We start from the raw sequence: 19,210 nt of genomic DNA on the forward strand, positions 1-19,210 counted from the left end.
GGGGGCGCCATTAAGAAGGAGAAGAACTTTTGCTGCTGTATACTGGTGAGAGGAGGCTGGTGACAGGAGGCTGCTCGTGTATACTGGTGAGAGGAGGCTGCTGCTGTATACTCGTGAGAGGAGGCTTTTGATGGGAGGCTGCTGGTGTATACTGGTGAGAGGAGGCTGCTGCTGTATACTCGTGAAAGGAGGCTGGTGACGGGAGGCTGCTGGTGTATACTGGTGAGACAAGGCTGCTGCTGCATACTGGTGAGAGGAGACAGGGGAGAGGAGGCTGCTGGTGTATACTGGTGAGAGGAGGCTGCTGCCGTATACTGGTGAGAGGAGGCTGGTGATGGGAGGCTGCTGGTGTATACTGGTGAAAGGAGACTGCTGTATACTGGGGAGAGGAGGCTGGTGACAGGAGGCTGCTGGTGTTTACTGGTGAGGAGGCTGGTGATGGGAGGCTGCTGGTGTATACTGGTGAGAGGAGGCTGTGCTGTATACTGGTGAGAAGAGGCTGCTGGTGTATACTGGTGAGGAGGCTGTGCTGTATACTGGTGAGAGGAGGCTGGTGACGGGAGGCTGCTGGTGTATACTGGTGAGAGGAGGCTGCTGCTGTATACTGGTGAGAGGAGGTTGGTGACGGGAGGCTGCTGTGTATACTGGTGAGAGGAGGCTGCTGCTGTATACTAGTGAGAGGAGGCTGGTGACGGGAGGCTGCTGGTGTGTACTGGTGAGAGGAGGCTGGTGATGGGAGGCTGCTGGTGTGTACTGGTGAGAGGAGGCTGCTGCTGTATACTGGTGAGAGGAGACTGGTGAGAGGAAGCTGCTGGTGTATACTGGTGAAAGGAGGCTGCTGCATACTGGGAGAGGAGGCTGGTGACGGGAGGCTGCTGGTGTATACTGGTGAGAGGAGGCTGTGCTGTATATTGGTGAGAGGAGGCTTGTGACGGGAGGCTGCTGGTGTATACTGGTGAGGGGAGGCTGCTGCTGTATACTGGTGAGAGGAGGCTGGTGAGAGGAGGCTGCTGGTGTATACTGGTGAAAGGAGCCTGATGAATACTGGGGAGAGGAGGCTGCTGGTGTATATGCGGCGCGCCCCCACACCGCCGCAGGGCCGAGGGGAACCCGGAGCCGGGCCTCTAGGTCTCAGTCCTGGGGTTGTCACGGTGGCTAGACCCGGTCCGTGGCCCTGTCCGTCAGTGGGGGACGTCCGGTGAAATAAGTGGTGCTAATGGTGGTGTAGCGGTGCAGTTGTGGGGTGCAGGTCGCGGTAAATAACGAGGACACCAGGTTGCAGTCTCTTTACCTCTTTACTGGAGATCTCTGAGTCCTCAGTCCAGAATACGGTTCACCAGGCTGCGCAAGTCCGGCCGGTCCAATGGCACTTCCAGAGTTCTCCTCTCAGGTGGAGATCTGTGCCTTCCTTCTAGCGCTATGTGTTGTAGTCCTTCCCTGCTGTGCTCACGGAAAGTGACCCCACAACGGTTGTGTCTGTTTCTTAAGTTCCCTCACAACTCGATTTGATGTTCCTCTGTAATCCACCCCTTCCCTGTATTCAGGTTGGAATGGCACCCGTTTGTCAGGTAGGCCTGGAGTTCTTCCGGGACCCTAGAGACGCCCCTCTCCCGCAATTGCCCCCCAAGACTTCATAGGTGATATGTGGTAGACAGCCCGCCTGAGACCGACTGTCCTGCCGCTGTTTGGAGTATGGCTTGAAGCTGTATTCTAATCCACTCCCTCGGCGTTCCGGCCACCGGTATTGCGCCTCAGCAGGGTGCTGCCTCTTTCAACAAAACCCCTGCTGGTATTCTCCTTCTGCTTGATCTCGTTTCTCACTCAGCACAATCTGCCTCGCTTCTAGTCCTTTCTTGGGCACCGCCGCTAAGCTGAGCAGGCACGGTCCCGTTACGTTCTCTCAATGCCAAGCCTCTGCCAGGATCCCACCCCTGGCAGAGACCCTACAGTCTCTCCCTTCACAACACCCTCTGCCACAGGGTGTTGCTCTGTTCAATCCCGTCAGCGTTCTCTCCTCACTTCCTGCCTGACCCCCAGTTTACCCACTATGGTGGGGAGTGGCCTAATGAATAGCACCCTTAGCTCCCCCCGGAGGCCCTGCTGTGAAACATATTGGTGTCTGTGATACCTGATTGGAGGAACTCCTTCAGTGCCATCGAACGTACCATGGCTCCCCTTAGTGGCAGAGCCACAGTACTGCAACGACCAGAACTCTGGGGCGCTGCACTCCCCCCTGGTTAAACACAGTACTCCGGGACTGGGAAGAAAAACAACAATACAGATTAGTAAACAGACATACAATTTTGTTGAGTGCAAAACAATAAGTATACTTGAACAGGCTTCCCTTTATGGGAGGTGAGGACACTTTTAACGTTACAAACATAGTCAACATTATAAATTACAGGCTATACATAACTCCTGTTACCCAACCGGGTATTCTACTTAGTGCAAATTCTGGAACAATAAATTAACATTGCCTTTAAGAAACATACACTCTTAGTTTACCAAAGGCCTTCCTATAATCACATTACAGGGTAGGGTAACTTCACATTCTCCTACTTTGAACCTGCAGGACCGCCTGTCCCTATGGCACCAGACCTACTGCCTCTCCTTTCTTTTACAGGACCGCCCCGTTCAGCCAGAGCCTACTGCCTTTCGCTACTATACATAGTATAGACATAACATTCCTTTCGTTTAAAGAACTCTGAGCCAGCTCTACTCGGCTCCTTTAAGGACTCACTCTCTAACCCCTACGGGTTCGCTTTCTGTCCTTAGTAACAAAGTAACTTTCTATGGGGACGCAGGGTTTACCTTCTATCCTCACCTTCATCATTACTTCTTTACTTTCAACTACGCAGATCTCTACTTCTACCCCTGCGGGCTCTCTGCATCTTTTCCTTTCACAAAACATTATTTTCAGATTTCAAAATTCAAACAATTTAAACACATATAACTTTTCATGTAAAACAGTTACATTCTTTTTCTCAAAGCATCATCATGTTACCGTTCTAAAACAGTATCGCTTTCAAGTTCAATTCCACGCATCCCCTTTAAGAGGGGACCAAGCCTTTCTGAGGTAGCTCGTCTTCTCAGCCTACCAGTCCACGCAAAGGCTCCGGAATGGCATCTTCGCAAAGTGTCTTTTAACTAAAACCAATAGGAAAGGTATCTTCGCAAAGTGTCTTTTAACTAAAACCAGTAGGAGGCACCCTTAAGAAGGTGCAAACTATTTACAAGGAAGTTCGAATCATGCACAGTCCATGATTTCTGCAGTTTGTGTAACTTTGTGCAAAACTTCAAGAAAACGACAATAGTGACCCCGGGTCAACAAAGGGGTCACCTTTTAAAGTTTACCCTGAACGGGTTTAGCAGCAACAGGAACAAAAGAACAAACAGTAACTATTTACATTTTCAGGTTTCCGAGGTTTACTCTTGCTCAGGTGGCTTGGGCTCCTGCCCCCCAGCCACTGTGGTGCCAGTGCCCGTGGTGGGTCTTCCCAGTGCAGTCAGACCACCTGACGCCTGAACCTGAAGACGGATCCTAGCCGCCAGCTCAGTTGCTGCAATAATATGGGCAGTGGCAATGTTGGTAAGCTCCGCTACATTTAGTTCAGTCGTAGCTGAGGTAGTAGATGACACTCTCTCAGATCCACATCGGCGAACGTTGCGGGCACACTCTTCCCGGGCACTCCGATGGCGGGTATCTCCTGACCGTGCAGGCTTCAGACCCTGGTTCACGGCTAATGCAGCCGGGGTTTGTCCCACCTCTTTCCAGTCTTTCCATTGGGAAATCAGGCACTGTTTATATTGTTCCCAAGTGAGCACGGCAACGGCGTGACTTCTTCTCCAAACCCCATTCGACTGAATCCGGGGGGCCTCCCACCGGAGAATCACTCCCTCCGAACTCACATCTAGGAACTCTCCCATTGCGGTCGGCGGCAGGGGTACCAGACCTTTCTTCACTTCGGAGGATGATGCCACCATTCCCGCCATGAAGAGGCGGCTACTGTTGTGAGAAGGGTCGGTCGCGGGAGCGGGACCGAGCGGGGAGGCAGGGGTGTCTTCCGTACCTACGCCTGATGTGGTTCCACCGATGTCGATCCGGTCCGCTAACAAGGACGCTGGAGTCGGCTGCAGCCCGGACTGCGGCTCCTCCAATAGGATTCTCGGATTCGGCTCCGCTTGCTGTAGTTCCTCCTCCTCTAACTCCGAAGTCAGGATTGGTGGACGTAGCCCCGTTGTCGGGTCCGCAGGCTTCCGGTCCATCGTTGGTGAAGAAGGGCAGGCCGGAACTGCTCCTTCCTCGCTCAGGCACTCGCCGTTCATCGTCGCTGCCCGATAGTCGGTGGCAGTGCATGCACCTAACTCCGCCATTTCCCCGAGGTCGGGCTTCTCCATCCCCAGCCCCTCGCTGTTGCATATCAAGGGGTGTTTCTCTTCCGTTTTGGGGCAGGCCATTCCTCTGCAACCAGAAGTGCAGGGGGCGGTAGCCATTTCTCGCGCCACACTGGGAGTCTCCGCCCATAACACGCCCTCCTTCCCCTTGGATGCAGCAATGGCGGCGCCTTTTGGCGGGAACTTTTGGCGGCTAATGGCGCAGCACAGTCTTACAATAAAGTACAGTCCAAGCACAGTAAATTACAGTCTCTAGGCACACATAACCTGATTCTTCAGGCTTGAGTAGATCCTGTTCGTGACGCCAAGTTGCGGCGCGCCCCCACACCGCCGCAGGGCCGAGGGGAACCCGGAGCCGGGCCTCTAGGTCTCAGTCCTGGGGTTGTCACGGTGGCTAGACCCGGTCCGTGGCCCTGTCCGTCAGTGGGGGACGTCCGGTGAAATAAGTGGTGCTAATGGTGGTGTAGCGGTGCAGTTGTGGGGTGCAGGTCGCGGTAAATAACGAGGACACAAGGTTGCAGTCTCTTTACCTCTTTACTGGAGATCTCTGAGTCCTCAGTCCAGAATACGGTTCACCAGGCTGCGCAAGTCCGGCCGGTCCAATGGCACTTCCAGAGTTCTCCTCTCAGGTGGAGATCTGTGCCTTCCTTCTAGCGCTATGTGTTGTAGTCCTTCCCTGCTGTGCTCACGGAAAGTGACCCCACAACGGTTGTGTCTGTTTCTTAAGTTCCCTCACAACTCGATTTGATGTTCCTCTGTAATCCACCCCTTCCCTGTATTCAGGTTGGAATGGCACCCGTTTGTCAGGTAGGCCTGGAGTTCTTCCGGGACCCTAGAGACGCCCCTCTTTCTGCCTCGCTTCTAGTCCTTTCTTGGGCACCGCCGCTAAGCTGAGCAGGCACGGTCCCGTTACGTTCTCTCAATGCCAAGCCTCTGCCAGGATCCCACCCCTGGCAGAGACCCTACAGTCTCTCCCTTCACAACACCCTCTGCCACAGGGTGTTGCTCTGTTCAATCCCGTCAGCGTTCTCTCCTCACTTCCTGCCTGACCCCCAGTTTACCCACTATGGTGGGGAGTGGCCTAATGAATAGCACCCTTAGCTCCCCCCGGAGGCCCTGCTGTGAAACATATTGGTGTCTGTGATACCTGATTGGAGGAACTCCTTCAGTGCCATCGAACGTACCATGGCTCCCCTTAGTGGCAGAGCCACAGTACTGCAACGACCAGAACTCTGGGGCGCTGCATATACTGGTGAGAGGAGGCTGTGCTGTATATTGGTGAGAGGAGGCTTGTGACGGGAGACTGCTGGCGTATACTGGTGAGGGGAGGCTGTGCTGTATACTCGTGAGAGGAGGCTGGTGATGGGAGGCTGCTGGTTTATACTGGTGAGAGGAGGCTGCTGTGTACAGGTGAGAGGAGGCTCGTGACAGGTGGCTGCTGGTGTATACTGGTGAGAGGAGGCTGGTGACGGGAGGCTGCTGTATACTGGTGAGAGGAGGCTGGTGACGGGAGGCTGCTGCTGTATACTCGTGAGAGGAGGCTGGTGACGGGAGGCTGCTGCTGTATACTGGTGAACAGAGGAGGCTGGTGCTGCTGTATACTGGGGAACAGGGGAGGTTGATGCTGCTATATACTGGTGACAGGGGAGGCTGGTGCTGCTATATACTGGTGAGCAGGGGAGGCTGTGTTGTATACTGGTGAACAAGGGAGGCTGGAGCTGCTGTATACTGGTGAACAGGGGAGGCTGGTGCTGCTATATACAGGTGAACAGGGGAGGCTGGTGGTGCTATATACAGGTGAACAGGGGAGGCTGGTGCTGCTATATACTGGGGAACAGGGGAGGCTGGTGCTGCTATATACTGGTGAGCAGGGGAGGCTGTGTTGTATACTGGTGAACAGGGGAGGCTGGTGCTGCTATATACTGGTGAACAGGGGAGACTTGAGCTGCTGTATACTGCTGAACAGGGGAGGCTGGTGCTGCTATATACTGCTGAACAGGGGAGACTGGAGCTGCTATATACTGTGAACAGGGGAGGCTAGTGCTGCTATATACTGGTGAACAGGGGAGGCTGGTGCTATGCAGTTTGGGGATTTGGGGAGGCTGACGCTTTAGAATGGGGATTAGGGGGCATATTCCTACAGAATAGTTTTTATTGGTGCTATAAAGTTAAATCTACTTTATTTAATATGCAAATGAGGGTGTTTTGCAGCACTCTCGTGTTTGTATACTAAAGCTTGTCTTTATCGTCAGCACTCGGGTAGTAAAAGTGAGTGCTGTCTAAAATCAGCTTGCAAGTCTGCGCTTACTCACTGAGGCTGGTTTCACACTTGTGTTTTTTTTCAAGTCAGGCAAAATCAGGTTTTTCAGCCAAATCCTGATCCTTTCAGGATCCATTTTTTGTCCATTTACTTTAATGGTGTCAGGGAGCAACCTGAAGTAACTGGATTCTACCTGACACCATTAAAGTGAATGGGCAAAAACTGGATCCTGAAAGGATCAGGATTTGGCTGAAAAACCGGATTTTGCCTGATTTGAAAAAAACGCAAGTGTGAAATCAGCGACACTGGATGAGTGCAGCAGCGCGCTCCAAGTGTCAGTGTGGGTACACACACTGTGGCTGCAGGCTCGCTCTGCTACCTGTCTACTCTTGGCTTCCCTTTGAACGCCTTCAGTAAAGAGGAGGGGTGAATGAGCAGACAGCATGTCTCTATATCACAAGGCCTCTCCTCACTGAAGCAATGGTTAGGTCACCTATTTTAATCTCTTGATGACTTTGAAAAGCTGAAGGTGTTAAAAAAACGCTTAAAAGACTAAAAGTGGAGACATTCATTCTTTTAGTGTTTAATTAGCGCTTTTTAAAGATCAGCCTGATGTCATGTGCACAGGCTCAGTGTGTGACGTCAGTAAGGGGCGCGACCACGGAAAGTGCCTAGGGCAGCATAAAGGCCAAATACGGCCCTGTCCGTGGGGCATATAATTTGCTGCGGGTTAAAGAAGATGATGAATGGAAGACAGCCTTTAATACCCCAGAGAGTCATTTTGAGTGTCTAGTTATGCCTTTCGGCCTTACAAATGCTCCAGCGTTCTTTCAAAATTTAATTAACGACATTCTGAGGCCGTTGATCGATAGGAGTGTGATTGTTTATTTGGATGATATTTTGATCTATTTGCCTGATCTGGAGTCACATTGGCAGAGAGTCTGTGAGGTTCTGCAGATTCTGAGAGAAAGCACACTCTTTGGTAAACTGGAGAAATGCGAGTTTGCGGTACAGAAAATTTGTTTTTTGGGGTACTTTGTTTCCAGTGATGGTTTTGAGATGGACCCGGTGAAGGTTCAGGCGGTATTGGAGTGGCCTAGACCTGAATGCTTGAAGTCGATTCAGAGATTTTGGGGGTTTGCTAATTATTATAGAAAATTCATAAATAATTTTTCTGTTATCGCAAAACCCTTTACTGATCTTACTAAGAAGGGATCTAATACTAGCCAATGGTTCCCTGAGGCTGTTAAGGCTTTTGAGCATTTCAAGGAGAGGTTTAGCTCTGCTCCTGTTTTGATCCAGACAGATGAGACTAAGCCCTTTCTGGTAGAGGTGGACGCCTCATCAGTACGAGTGGGGGCTGTTCTATCCCAGGAGGGGGGAGCATGGAATGCATCCCTGTGCTTTCTTTTCAAAAAAAATTTCAGAGGCGGAGCTCAACTACAATGTTGGGAACCGAGAATTGCTGGCTATTAAGCTTGCGTTTGAGCATTGGTGACATTTTTTCTCTTACCCCCATGACGGCACCACGGAGAGAGAGGGATGCGCCCTCAGGGACAGGAAACCCACAGGTTAAAAAGGCGGGACCTCTCCTCCACCTCAGTTCGGTTTCCTGTCCCTGACGGGGAACCCACAGCTTACCATGTCGTCGCAGGATGCCAGGAACCATCGGGCTGAGTACAGGCAGTGGGGGGCCCTGCCACGGTCACGGGTGGATATCCTCCCTGAAGACACATCCGGGGTCGGCGGGCCCTGTGGGCATGTGTGGAGAGGGGGCAGTGAAGAGGACTGAGTCTGCCTCCTCTCTTTTTCCTTTTTACAACAGCCGGTAATAGGTAGCAGCGGCTACCTGGAGTAATTCCGCCGGTCTGAGGTACTCATAGGAGGAGGTGACGCCGGTCACCGACAGGAGGCTCCAAGACAGGGTTGCAGCGGCGGCTGCGGCAACCCCTCCGTCCCTCCTGTGAGCCAGCAGCGCGCGCGAGGTCCGGTGTATCTTACTGCGCAGGCGCGAGGGTCACTTCCGGGGCGGCGCAAGGTACCTCTGGGTAAACCGGATGTCGCCTTGCGCCGCACACTAGGGATAAAACGGCGGGGAATTTTGAATACCGCTGCTCAAACAGCACCACTATGAGTGGAATAGAGCAGTCGGTGGAAGAAACTCCGCAATCATCAGTGAGGAAGGACCCGCAAGAGCGCCGTTTTTCGCAGAAAGGGAAGCCTTCGCAGCGCAGCAGTTCAGGATCCCAACGCAGCAGGGGCTCCAGTGGATCCAGGAGGGAAACTGTGGTTCAAATGGAGGAGGCGTCCCCAAGACCAGAACCGGTATCTTCCTCACGTTAGGAGGGTAAGTGACCTCCGTGAAAGTATATATTCTAAATAGGGGTTTATTGTGTTTTCTTAGGGAAAGAAATGCCTTCAGAGTAATAATAAATTTAAAGAAATTGAACAAATACCTGGTGATAGAAAAATTCAAAATGGAAACAATAAAAACATGTGTCAGATCCCTTCACCCGTCTTGTTTCATGACTGTTATAGACCTAAAAGACGCATATTATCATGTGCCAATCCATCCGGATTTCCAAAAGTACCTCAGAGTGGCGATATTGATACAAGGGAAACTAAAACATTATCAATACAGAGCACTTCCGTTTGGCCTAGCCATTGCCCCGAGGGTGTTTACAAAACTAATGGCAGAAGTAATGGCCCACATAAGGGAACAAGACGTATTGATTGTCCCTTATCTAGACGACCTCCTAGTGATGGGCAGATCCCCTCTACATTGCAGTCAGCAACTAGACAGAGTGATGTCAGCCCTATCAAACCTAGGATGGTTATTGAATCTGGAAAAATCCAGGCTTATCCCAACACAAGTGCAACAGTACTTAGGGATAATAATAGACTCAACAAAACAAGAATGCCGTCTTCCGGAAATGAAAGTATCCAACATGATACGTCTAGTGGATCATTTGAGTCACTCTCCGCTGGTCACTTTGAGGAAAGCAATGTCCATACTAGGGTCAATGACAGCCTGCATCCCAGCAGTTCAATGGGCTCAGGGCCACTCCAGAGATCTCCAGTGGGAGATATTAGAGGCGGAATCCCACTCAAAAGGAAATTTAGAGAAGCAATTAAAAATATCCTCTCGAACAAAAGCTTCCCTGGCTTGGTGGACAGATCCGTCCAACCTCAGAAGGGGGGTTCCATGGGTATGGCCGGTTTCAGTAATCCTGACCACAGACGCAAGCCCTTGGGGGTGGGGAGCCCACCTAAACAGCCAAATTGCTCAAGGTCCTTGGTCAAGGGAAGAGAAGTCCCTCACTTCAAACATGAAAGAACTTTTGGCGGTAGAGTATGCCCTCAATCACTTTTTAGCCTCCCTCCGTTCCCATCACGTGAGAGTGCTGACAGACAACAGGGTAGTAGTGGCGTATTTAAATCATCAAGGGGGGACAAGGTCTCAATCCCTGATGAAAGCGACAAACTCCATCCTGTCACGAGCAGAAGCCAACCTATCCTCCCTGACAGCCCTTCACATCAAAGGGTCAGAGAATCAGACTGCCGATTTCTTGAGCAGAACACAATTAAAACAAGGGGAATGGGAGTTAAACACGGAAATATTCAATCACATAGTGGATCTGTGGGGGGCCCCGGATATAGATTTATTTGCAAACAATCAAAACCGGAAAACGAAGGCCTTCTGCTCAATAGATCCACGGGGGAGTCCAGTGGCTCTAGACGCATTTCTAATTCCCTGGCATTTCCAACTAGCTTATGTTTTTCCTCCGATAGCTCTAATTCCCTTAGTCCTAAAGAAGATCAGGGAGGACAGAGCCAGAGTGATCATGATTGCCCCGTTCTGGCCAAAAAGAATATGGTTCCCATGGTTACGCCTAATGTCCATATCAGACCCTTGGGTCCTCCCAGATGTCCCAGACCTTCTGCACCAGGGGCCGGTGAATCATCCACAAATAAAAAACTTACATATGACGGCCTGGCATTTGAAAGGGAACTTTTAATAAAAAGGGGGTTTTCTTCAAATTTAATTTCAACTCTACTAGCCAGTAGAAAACCGATAACTACCAAGGCATACGGCAAAGTCTGGAAAAAATTCCTCTCCAGCTCAGGGGTTAACCTGTCAGAAGAAATCCCAATTCAGGAAGTACTAGAATTCCTGCAAAAAGGGTTAGAGAAAGGTTTAGCAACAAGCACCCTAAAAGTTCAAATCGCAGCATTAGGCGCCCTTTATAACCAGGACTTGGCGGGTAATCACTGGGTAAAAAGGTTCATAAAAGCTGCAACTAGGTCCAGACCGATCACACATCTCACTGCACCTCCCTGGGACCTGAACCTAGTCCTTTCGGCACTAACTAAAGCGCCTTTTGAACCCTTATCACAGGCTTCCTTAAAAATAATTTCCCTTAAAACCTCTCTGTTGGTGGCCCTAACTTCAGCTCGCAGAATCAGTGATTTGCAGGCCTTGTCAGCTTACCCACCTCTAACCCAAATATTAGAGGACAGAGTGATCCTTAGAACTGACCCATCCTACCTTCCCAAAGTGGCATCAAAATTCCACAGATCCCAGGAAATAGCCTTACCATCTTTTTGCCCAAATCCTAAAAATTAAAAAGAAAAAATTCTGCACACACTAGACGTGAAGAGATGCCTGACACATTATCTATCAGCTACGAGGGAGTGTAGAAAAGGGAGGGCTCTGTTTGTCTGCTTTCAGGGGCCAAATAGGGGTCACAAAGCATCAAAAGCCACGTTGGCGAGATGGGTAAGGGATGCCATCAGTCTGTCATATACCTCATCCGAGGAACCAGTTCCAGAGACAATTAAGGCCCATTCTACCAGATCGGTGGCAACTTCTTGGGCAGAGCGAGGTGGAGCATCGATTGACCAGATATGTAGAGCAGCCACTTGGTCTTCTCCCTCTACATTCTTCAAGCACTACCAGCTTGACCTATCTCCCTCTTCAGACTTAACCTTTGGTAGAAGAGTTCTTGAGGCAGTAATCCCACCCTAAATACACATTCTTTGAAATTCTCTCCGTGGTGCCGTCATGGGGGTAAGAGAATATCGTAGTTACTCACCGATAACGGTATTTCTCTGATCCCATGACGGCACCCGTATATTCCCTCCCTTTCACGTGTGGGTGTACACACTACTAACGCTTTAAGTCACGCGGTGTCGCAAAAAAAAAAAAAAAAAGAGTATATATGTATATAGTTATAATTTTTTGTGTGTATAAATAACCAATTAAATTACAGCTGAAGTCCTTGCAAGGCTCTGTAAACCAAACTGAGGTGGAAGAGAGGTCCCGCCTTTTTAACCTGTGGGTTTCCTGTCCCTGAGGGCGGATCCCTCTCTCTCCGTGGTGCCGTCATGGGATCAGAGAAATACCGTTATCGGTGAGTAACTACGATATTGGAGGGCGCTAGACATCCTATACAAGTCTTTACTGATCATAACAACCTGATCTACCTGGATGCTGCTAAACGTTTGAATCCCCATCAAGCTTGGTGGGAATAGTTTTTTGCCCGGTTCCATTTCTCTGTGACATATATCCCTGGGACAAAAAATGTTAAAGCTGATGCTTTGTCTCGAAGTTTCTCCCCAGCAGTTAATACTGAAAAGGAAAAATCTATTCAGCAGAGAGGGGTGGTCGTGGCAGCATTAAGTTCTGAGTTAGAAAATAGCATTCCTAAAGCCCTGGATGCGGCACCAACTAACACTCCGTATGGGAAATTATTTGTGCCTAAAGCCCGGAGGAGAGCTTTGTTTATGAATTTCATGAGTCTTGTTTGGCGGGTCATCCAGGGATTGCCGAAACAAGAAACTGATCAGTTGGAGTTTCTGGTGGCCGGGGTGGCTAAGAGAAATTGTCAAGTGGGTGTGTAAGTGTACCATGTGCACTAGGTCTAAGGCTTCTCATGCTCCAGCGGCAGGGTTACCTTGCCCGTTAGAGGTTCCTAGTTCTCCATGGACGCATCTTGCAAAGGATTTTATCACCAACCTGCCAGTCTCTGAGTGTTTTTCTGTTATCTGGGTCGTTGTGGACCGGTTTAGTAAGATGTGTCATTGTAATAATTATAGGGGATAACTCAGGAGACTCTTTGCATGGAACAAGACAACTACAGGACACAGTTTTATAAGTGGTAAAGTCTATATTATCACACGGTGATTCAAACAGGTGCAGAGAGAAATTCAAGTCCACAACACTTGGTGTAAATATTAAACGCAGCTTAAACAGTCTATAGGGAACTTCAGAGGAAAATGCAATCACGCAGAAAGTCTATGAAGCACAGTTATTCTTGAGGATACTTGACACGAATAAATCCTTGTCTTAGTCCAGACACAGATAGATATGCTTATAGGCAGTTCAAATCATATCTTAGCTCAACCAGGGAGGCCTGGTTAATAGTCTCAGGTTAATGCAAAGCAGCAGTAGCTTAGATGTCCAGCAAATGCAGGTGTAAGTAAACATGAGCAGCAGATGAAGGAGGATTACTGGAAACTTGTGTATGCAGCAGGAACTTAGAGCAGAGTAGCAGGATCACCACACAGGTTCACAGGAGCAGGTGTATAGCCAGGGAGTAATCAGAGATCAGGAGCTGGATGCAAGGCAGAATACTCTATCACAGACTGAAGGCTGGGGTGGAGTTTTATAGCAGGAAGACACAGTGCACATGAGACCAAAGACGCCATCTTGGAAAAGGGCAGTAATGCACAAGAGGTAAAAAATGTTCAGAGTCCTGACAGTCATCTGGTCCCATTCATTAAATTACCCTGCGCTAAGGCACTTGCCAGGGCATTTGTGAAAGAGATTGTCAGACTCCATGGTGTTCCCAAGGACATTGTCTCCGATAGGGGACCACAGTTTGTGGCTCGCTTTTGGCATGCCTTTTGTGACAGACTTAAGGTTCATTTGTCATTTTCGTCAGGCTATCATCCGCAGTCCAATAGAGAGACTGAGAGGAAGAACCAGGATGTTGAGCAGTTTTGGAGATGTTTTGTGTTATGATCCTTAGTGGTAGAGGATCACAAATTACTCCAGCTAAGTAACAAACATAGGACAAGCTCTAGGGAGGTGGCAAACTGGACTGACCGCAAATCTGAACCTATCCAAACACACTAGAAGTAGCCGGTGAACGTGCCTAAAAATCCTAGACGTCTCGAGCCAGCCTGAGGAACTAACTACCCCTAGAGAGAAAGAAAGACCTCTCTTGCCTCCAGAGAAATAATCCCCAAAGATATAGAAGCCCCCAACAGATAATAACGGTGAGGTAAGAGGAAGGCACATACACAGGGGTGAAAGCAGATTCAGCAAATGAGGCCCACTAATACTAGATAGCAGAAAATAGAAAAGGGAATCTATGCGGTCAGTAAAAAACCCTTACAAAATATCCACTCTGAGATTTCAAGAACCCCCACACCAACTCACGGTGTGGGGGGGAGAAACTCAGTCCCCTAGAGCAACCAGCAAGCGAGGAAATCACATTTTAGCGAGCTGGACTAAAAACATAATGAACACTGATAATCAAAAAATGATCAAACAAAAACTTAGCTTGTCTTGGAGAGACTGGGAGCAAGGTAGACACAAGGAATCTGAAGAGCACTGAATACATTGATAGCAGGCAAGGAACTAAGTCTCCAGGTGAGCTAAATAGGAAACCAACCAAGGATAACGAACCAGCTGATGCAGCCAACCTGCAGAAAGACAACACTACACAGTACCGCTTGTGACCACTAGAGGGAGCCCAAAAATAGAATTCACAACAGTACCCCCCCCTTGAGGAGGGGTCACCGAACCCTCATCAAGACCCCCAGGGCGATCAGGATGAGCCGCGTGGAAGGCACGAACCAAATCGGCCGCATGAACATCAGAGGCGACAACCCAGGAATTATCCTCCTGACCATAGCCCTTCCACTTAACCAAATACTGAAGCCTCCATCTAGAGATACGAGAATCCAAAATCTTCTCCACCACGTACTCCAATTCGCCCTCGACCAGCACCGGAGCAGGAGGCTCAACAGAAGGAACCACATGTACCACATACCTCTGCAACAAAGACCTATGGAACACATTATGAATGGCAAACGATGCTGGGAGATCCAAACGAAAAGACACCGGGTTAAGGATTTCCAAGATCTTATAAGGACCGATGAAGCGAGGCTTGAATTTAGGAGAGGAGACCTTCATAGGAACATACCGAGAAGACAGCCACACCAAATCCCCAACACGAAGTCGGGGACCCACACCGCGGCGGCGGTTGGCAAAGCGCTAAGCCTTCTCCTGTGACAACCTCAAATTGTCCATCACATGGTTCCAAATCTGCTGCAACCTATCCACCACAGAATCCACCCCAGGACAGTCAGAAGGCTCAACCTGACCCGAGGAAAAACGAGGATGGAAACCAGAATTGCAGAAAAAAGGCGAAACCAAAGTAGCAGAACTAGCCCGATTATTAAGGGCAAACTCGGCCAATGGCAAAAAAGTCACCCAATCATCCTGATCAGTAGAAACAAAACATCTCAAATAAGTTTCCAACGTCTGATTAGTTCGCTCGGTTTGGCCATTAGTCTGAGGATGGAAGGCCGACGAAAAAGACAAATCAATGCCCATCTTAGCACAAAAAGTCCGCCAAAACCTGGACACAAACTGGGATCCTCTATCAGACACAATATTTTCAGGAATGCCGTGCAAGCGAACCACATTCTGAAAAAATAGAGGAACCAAATCGGAGGAAGAAGGCAACTTAGGCAAGGGCACCAAATGGACCATCTTGGAAAAACGATCACACACCACCCAGATAACAGACATTTTCTGAGATACTGGAAGATCCGAAATAAAATCCATGGAAATGTGCGTCCAAGGCCTTTTCGGAACAGGCAAAGGCAAAAGCAAACCGCTGGCACGAGAACAGCAAGGCTTAGCCCGAGCACAAATCCCACAAGACTGCACAAAGGAACGCACATCCCGCGACAAGGAAGGCCACCAGAAGGACCTAGCCACCAAATCTCTGGTACCAAAAATCCCAGGATGACCCTCCAACACCGAAGAATGAACCTCGGAAATAACTCTGCTAGTCCATCTATCCGGGACAAACAGTCTCTCTGGTGGACAACGGTCAGGTCTATCCGCCTGAAATTTCTGCGGCACTTGTCGCAAATCTGGGGAAATGGCAGACAAAATCACTCCCTCTCTGAGAATACCAGCCGGCTCAGAAACTCCCGGAGAGTCAGGCACAAAACTCCTAGAAAGTGCATCAGCTTTCACGTTCTTCGAACCAGGCAGGTATGAGACCACGAAGTTGAAACGGGAGAAAAACAACGACCAACGAGCCTGTCTAGGATTCAGGCGCTTGGCAGATTCAAGGTAAATCAGATTTTTGTGATCAGTCAAGACCACCACACGATGTTTAGCTCCTTCGAGCCAATGTCGCCACTCCTCAAATGCCCACTTCATAGCCAACAACTCCCGATTACCAACATCATAATTCCGCTCGGCAGGCGAAAACTTTCTTGAAAAGAAAGCACATGGCTTCATCACAGAGCCATCAGAGCTTCTCTGCGACAAAACAGCCCCTGCTCCAATCTCAAAAGCATCAACCTCGACCTGGAAGGGGAGAGAGACATCTGGCTGACATAAGACTGGAGCTGAAGAAAACCGGTGCTTCAGCTCCCGAAAGGCCTCCACGGCCGCAGGAGACCAATTAGTCACATCAGAACCCTTCTTGGTCAAATCCTTCAAAGGTTTAACCACGCTAGAAAAATTAGCGATGAAACGACGGTAAAAATTAGCAAAACCCAAGAACTTCTGAAGACTCTTAACAGACGTGGGCTGAGTCCAGTCATGAATAGCCTGGACCTTGACTGGGTCCATCTCCACAGTAGAAGGAGAAAAAATAAAACCCAAAAAGGAAACCTTCTGTACTCCGAAGAGGCATTTTGAGCCCTTCACAAATAAAGCATTAGCACGCAGGACCTGAAACACCATCCTGACCTGCTTCACATGGGACTCCCAATCATCAGAAAAGACCAAAATGTCATCCAGATAAACAATCATAAATTTATCCAGATATTCTCGGAAGATGTCATGCATGAAGGACTAAAACACAGAAGGAGCATTAGAGAGTCTAAAAGGCATCACCAAGTACTCAAAATGGCCTTCGGGTGTATTAAATGCTGTTTTCCATTCATCTCCCTGCTTAATGCGCACAAGGTTATATGCACCACGGAGATCTATCTTGGTGAACCAACTGGCACCCTTAATCCGAGCAAACAAATCAGACAATAGTGGCAAAGGATACTGAAATTTGACTGTGATTTTATTCAGAAGACGATAATCTATACAAGGTCTCAAAGAACCGTCCTTCTTGGCCACAAAAAAAAATCCTGCACCAAGAGGGGAAGAGGATGGGCGAATATGTCCCTTCTCCAAAGACTCCTTTATATAACTCCGCATCGCGGCATGCTCTGGTATAGACAAATTAAAAAGTCGTCCCTTAGGGAATTTACTACCAGGAATTAAATTTATAGCAGTCACAATCCCTATGAGGAGGCAGGGCACAGGACCTGGGCTCATCAAATACATCCTGGTAGTCAGACAAAAACTCAGGGACCTCAGAAGGAGTGGAAGAAGCAATAGACACCAACGGAGTATCGCCATGAATTCCCTGACAACCCCAACTTGACACAGACATAGCTTTCCAATCTAAAACTGGATTATGAGCTTGCAGCCATGGCAGACCCAAAACAACAACATCATGCAAATTATGCAGAACAAGAAAGCGAATCACCTCCTGATGTACGGGAGTCATGCACATGGTCATTTGCGTCCAATACTGAGGCTTATTCTCAGCCAATGGCGTAGCATCAATTCCCCTCAGAGGAATAGGAAATTCCAAAGGCTCCAGGACAAAACCACAGCGCCTGGCAAACGACAAATCCATCAGATTCAGGGCAGCACCCGAATCCACAAAAGCCATAACCGGGTAGGACGATAAAGAACAAATCAAAGTAACAGACAAAATAAATTTAGGCTGTATAGTACCAATGGTGACAGGTTTAGCGATTTTTTTTTTTTTTTAAGTGTTTAGAGCATGCTGAGATAACATGAGTAGAATCACCACAGTAAAAGCACAACCCATTTTGACGTCTATGACTTTGACGCTCAATTCTGGTCAGAGTTTGGTCACATTGCATAGACTCTCTGTTCTCTCCGGTCTCTGTTCAGAAAATACCGCCAAAGGATGAGCAGATTTGCGCTCCCGCAAACGCCGATCAACCTGAATGGCTAAAGCCATAGAATCACTCAGACTTGCAGGGGTGGGAAACCCCACCATAACATTCTTAACGGCCTCAGAAAGACCTTCTCTGAAATTTGCAGCCAGGGCACACTCATTCCATTGAGTAAGCACCGACCATTTCTGAAATTTTTGACAATACACCTCTGCTTCATCCTGACCCTGAGAGATAGCCAGCAACGCTTTTTCTGCCTGATTCTCAAGATTAGGCTCCTCATAAAGCAGTCCAAGAGCCAGAAAAAATGCATCTACATTAAGCAATGCAGGATCTCCTGGCGCCAGAGAGAAAGCCCAATCTTGAGGGTCGCCACGCAACAAGGAGATAACAATTTTAACTTGCTGAACGGAATCACCAGAGGAACGAGGTCTCAGAGATAGAAATAACTTACAATTATTCTTAAAATTCTGAAACCTAGATCTATCTCCAGAAAACAACTCAGGAATGGGTATCTTTGGTTCTGACACAGGGCTATGAATAACAAAATCCTGAATACTTTGCACCCGTGCAGTAAGATGATCCACACTAGAAGTCAGAGTCTGAACATTCATGTCTGCAGCTGAGCTCAAAACCACCCAGAGTTCAAGGGGATGAAAGAAGCTAAACAGACTGCAGCAAAGGAAAAGCGGGAGGAAAAAAAAAAAATGTACTCAGGTATTCGTCTTCTTTTTATCCCACTTCTGTGATGCATTAAACACTTTTTGGCCTGCTATACTGTTATGATCCTTAGTGGTAGAGGATCACAAATTACTCCAGCTAAGTAACAAACATAGGACAAGCTCTAGGGAGGTGGCAAACTGGACTGACCGCAAATCTGAACCTATCCAAACACACTAGAAGTAGCCGGTGAACGTGCCTAAAAATCCTAGACGTCTCGAGCCAGCCTGAGGAACTAACTACCCCTAGAGAGAAAGAAAGACCTCTCTTGCCTCCAGAGAAATAATCCCCAAAGATATAGAAGCCCCCAACAGATAATAACGGTGAGGTAAGAGGAAGGCACATACACAGGGGTGAAAGCAGATTCAGCAAATGAGGCCCACTAATACTAGATAGCAGAAAATAGAAAAGGGAATCTATGCGGTCAGTAAAAAACCCTTACAAAATATCCACTCTGAGATTTCAAGAACCCCCACACCAACTCACGGTGTGGGGGGGAGAAACTCAGTCCCCTAGAGCAACCAGCAAGCGAGAAAATCACATTTTAGCGAGCTGGACTAAAAACATAACGAACACTGATAATCAAAA

This window comes from Ranitomeya variabilis, chromosome 4, assembly GCF_051348905.1.
Source record: "Ranitomeya variabilis isolate aRanVar5 chromosome 4, aRanVar5.hap1, whole genome shotgun sequence".
Classification (NCBI taxonomy): Eukaryota; Metazoa; Chordata; class Amphibia; order Anura; family Dendrobatidae; genus Ranitomeya; species Ranitomeya variabilis.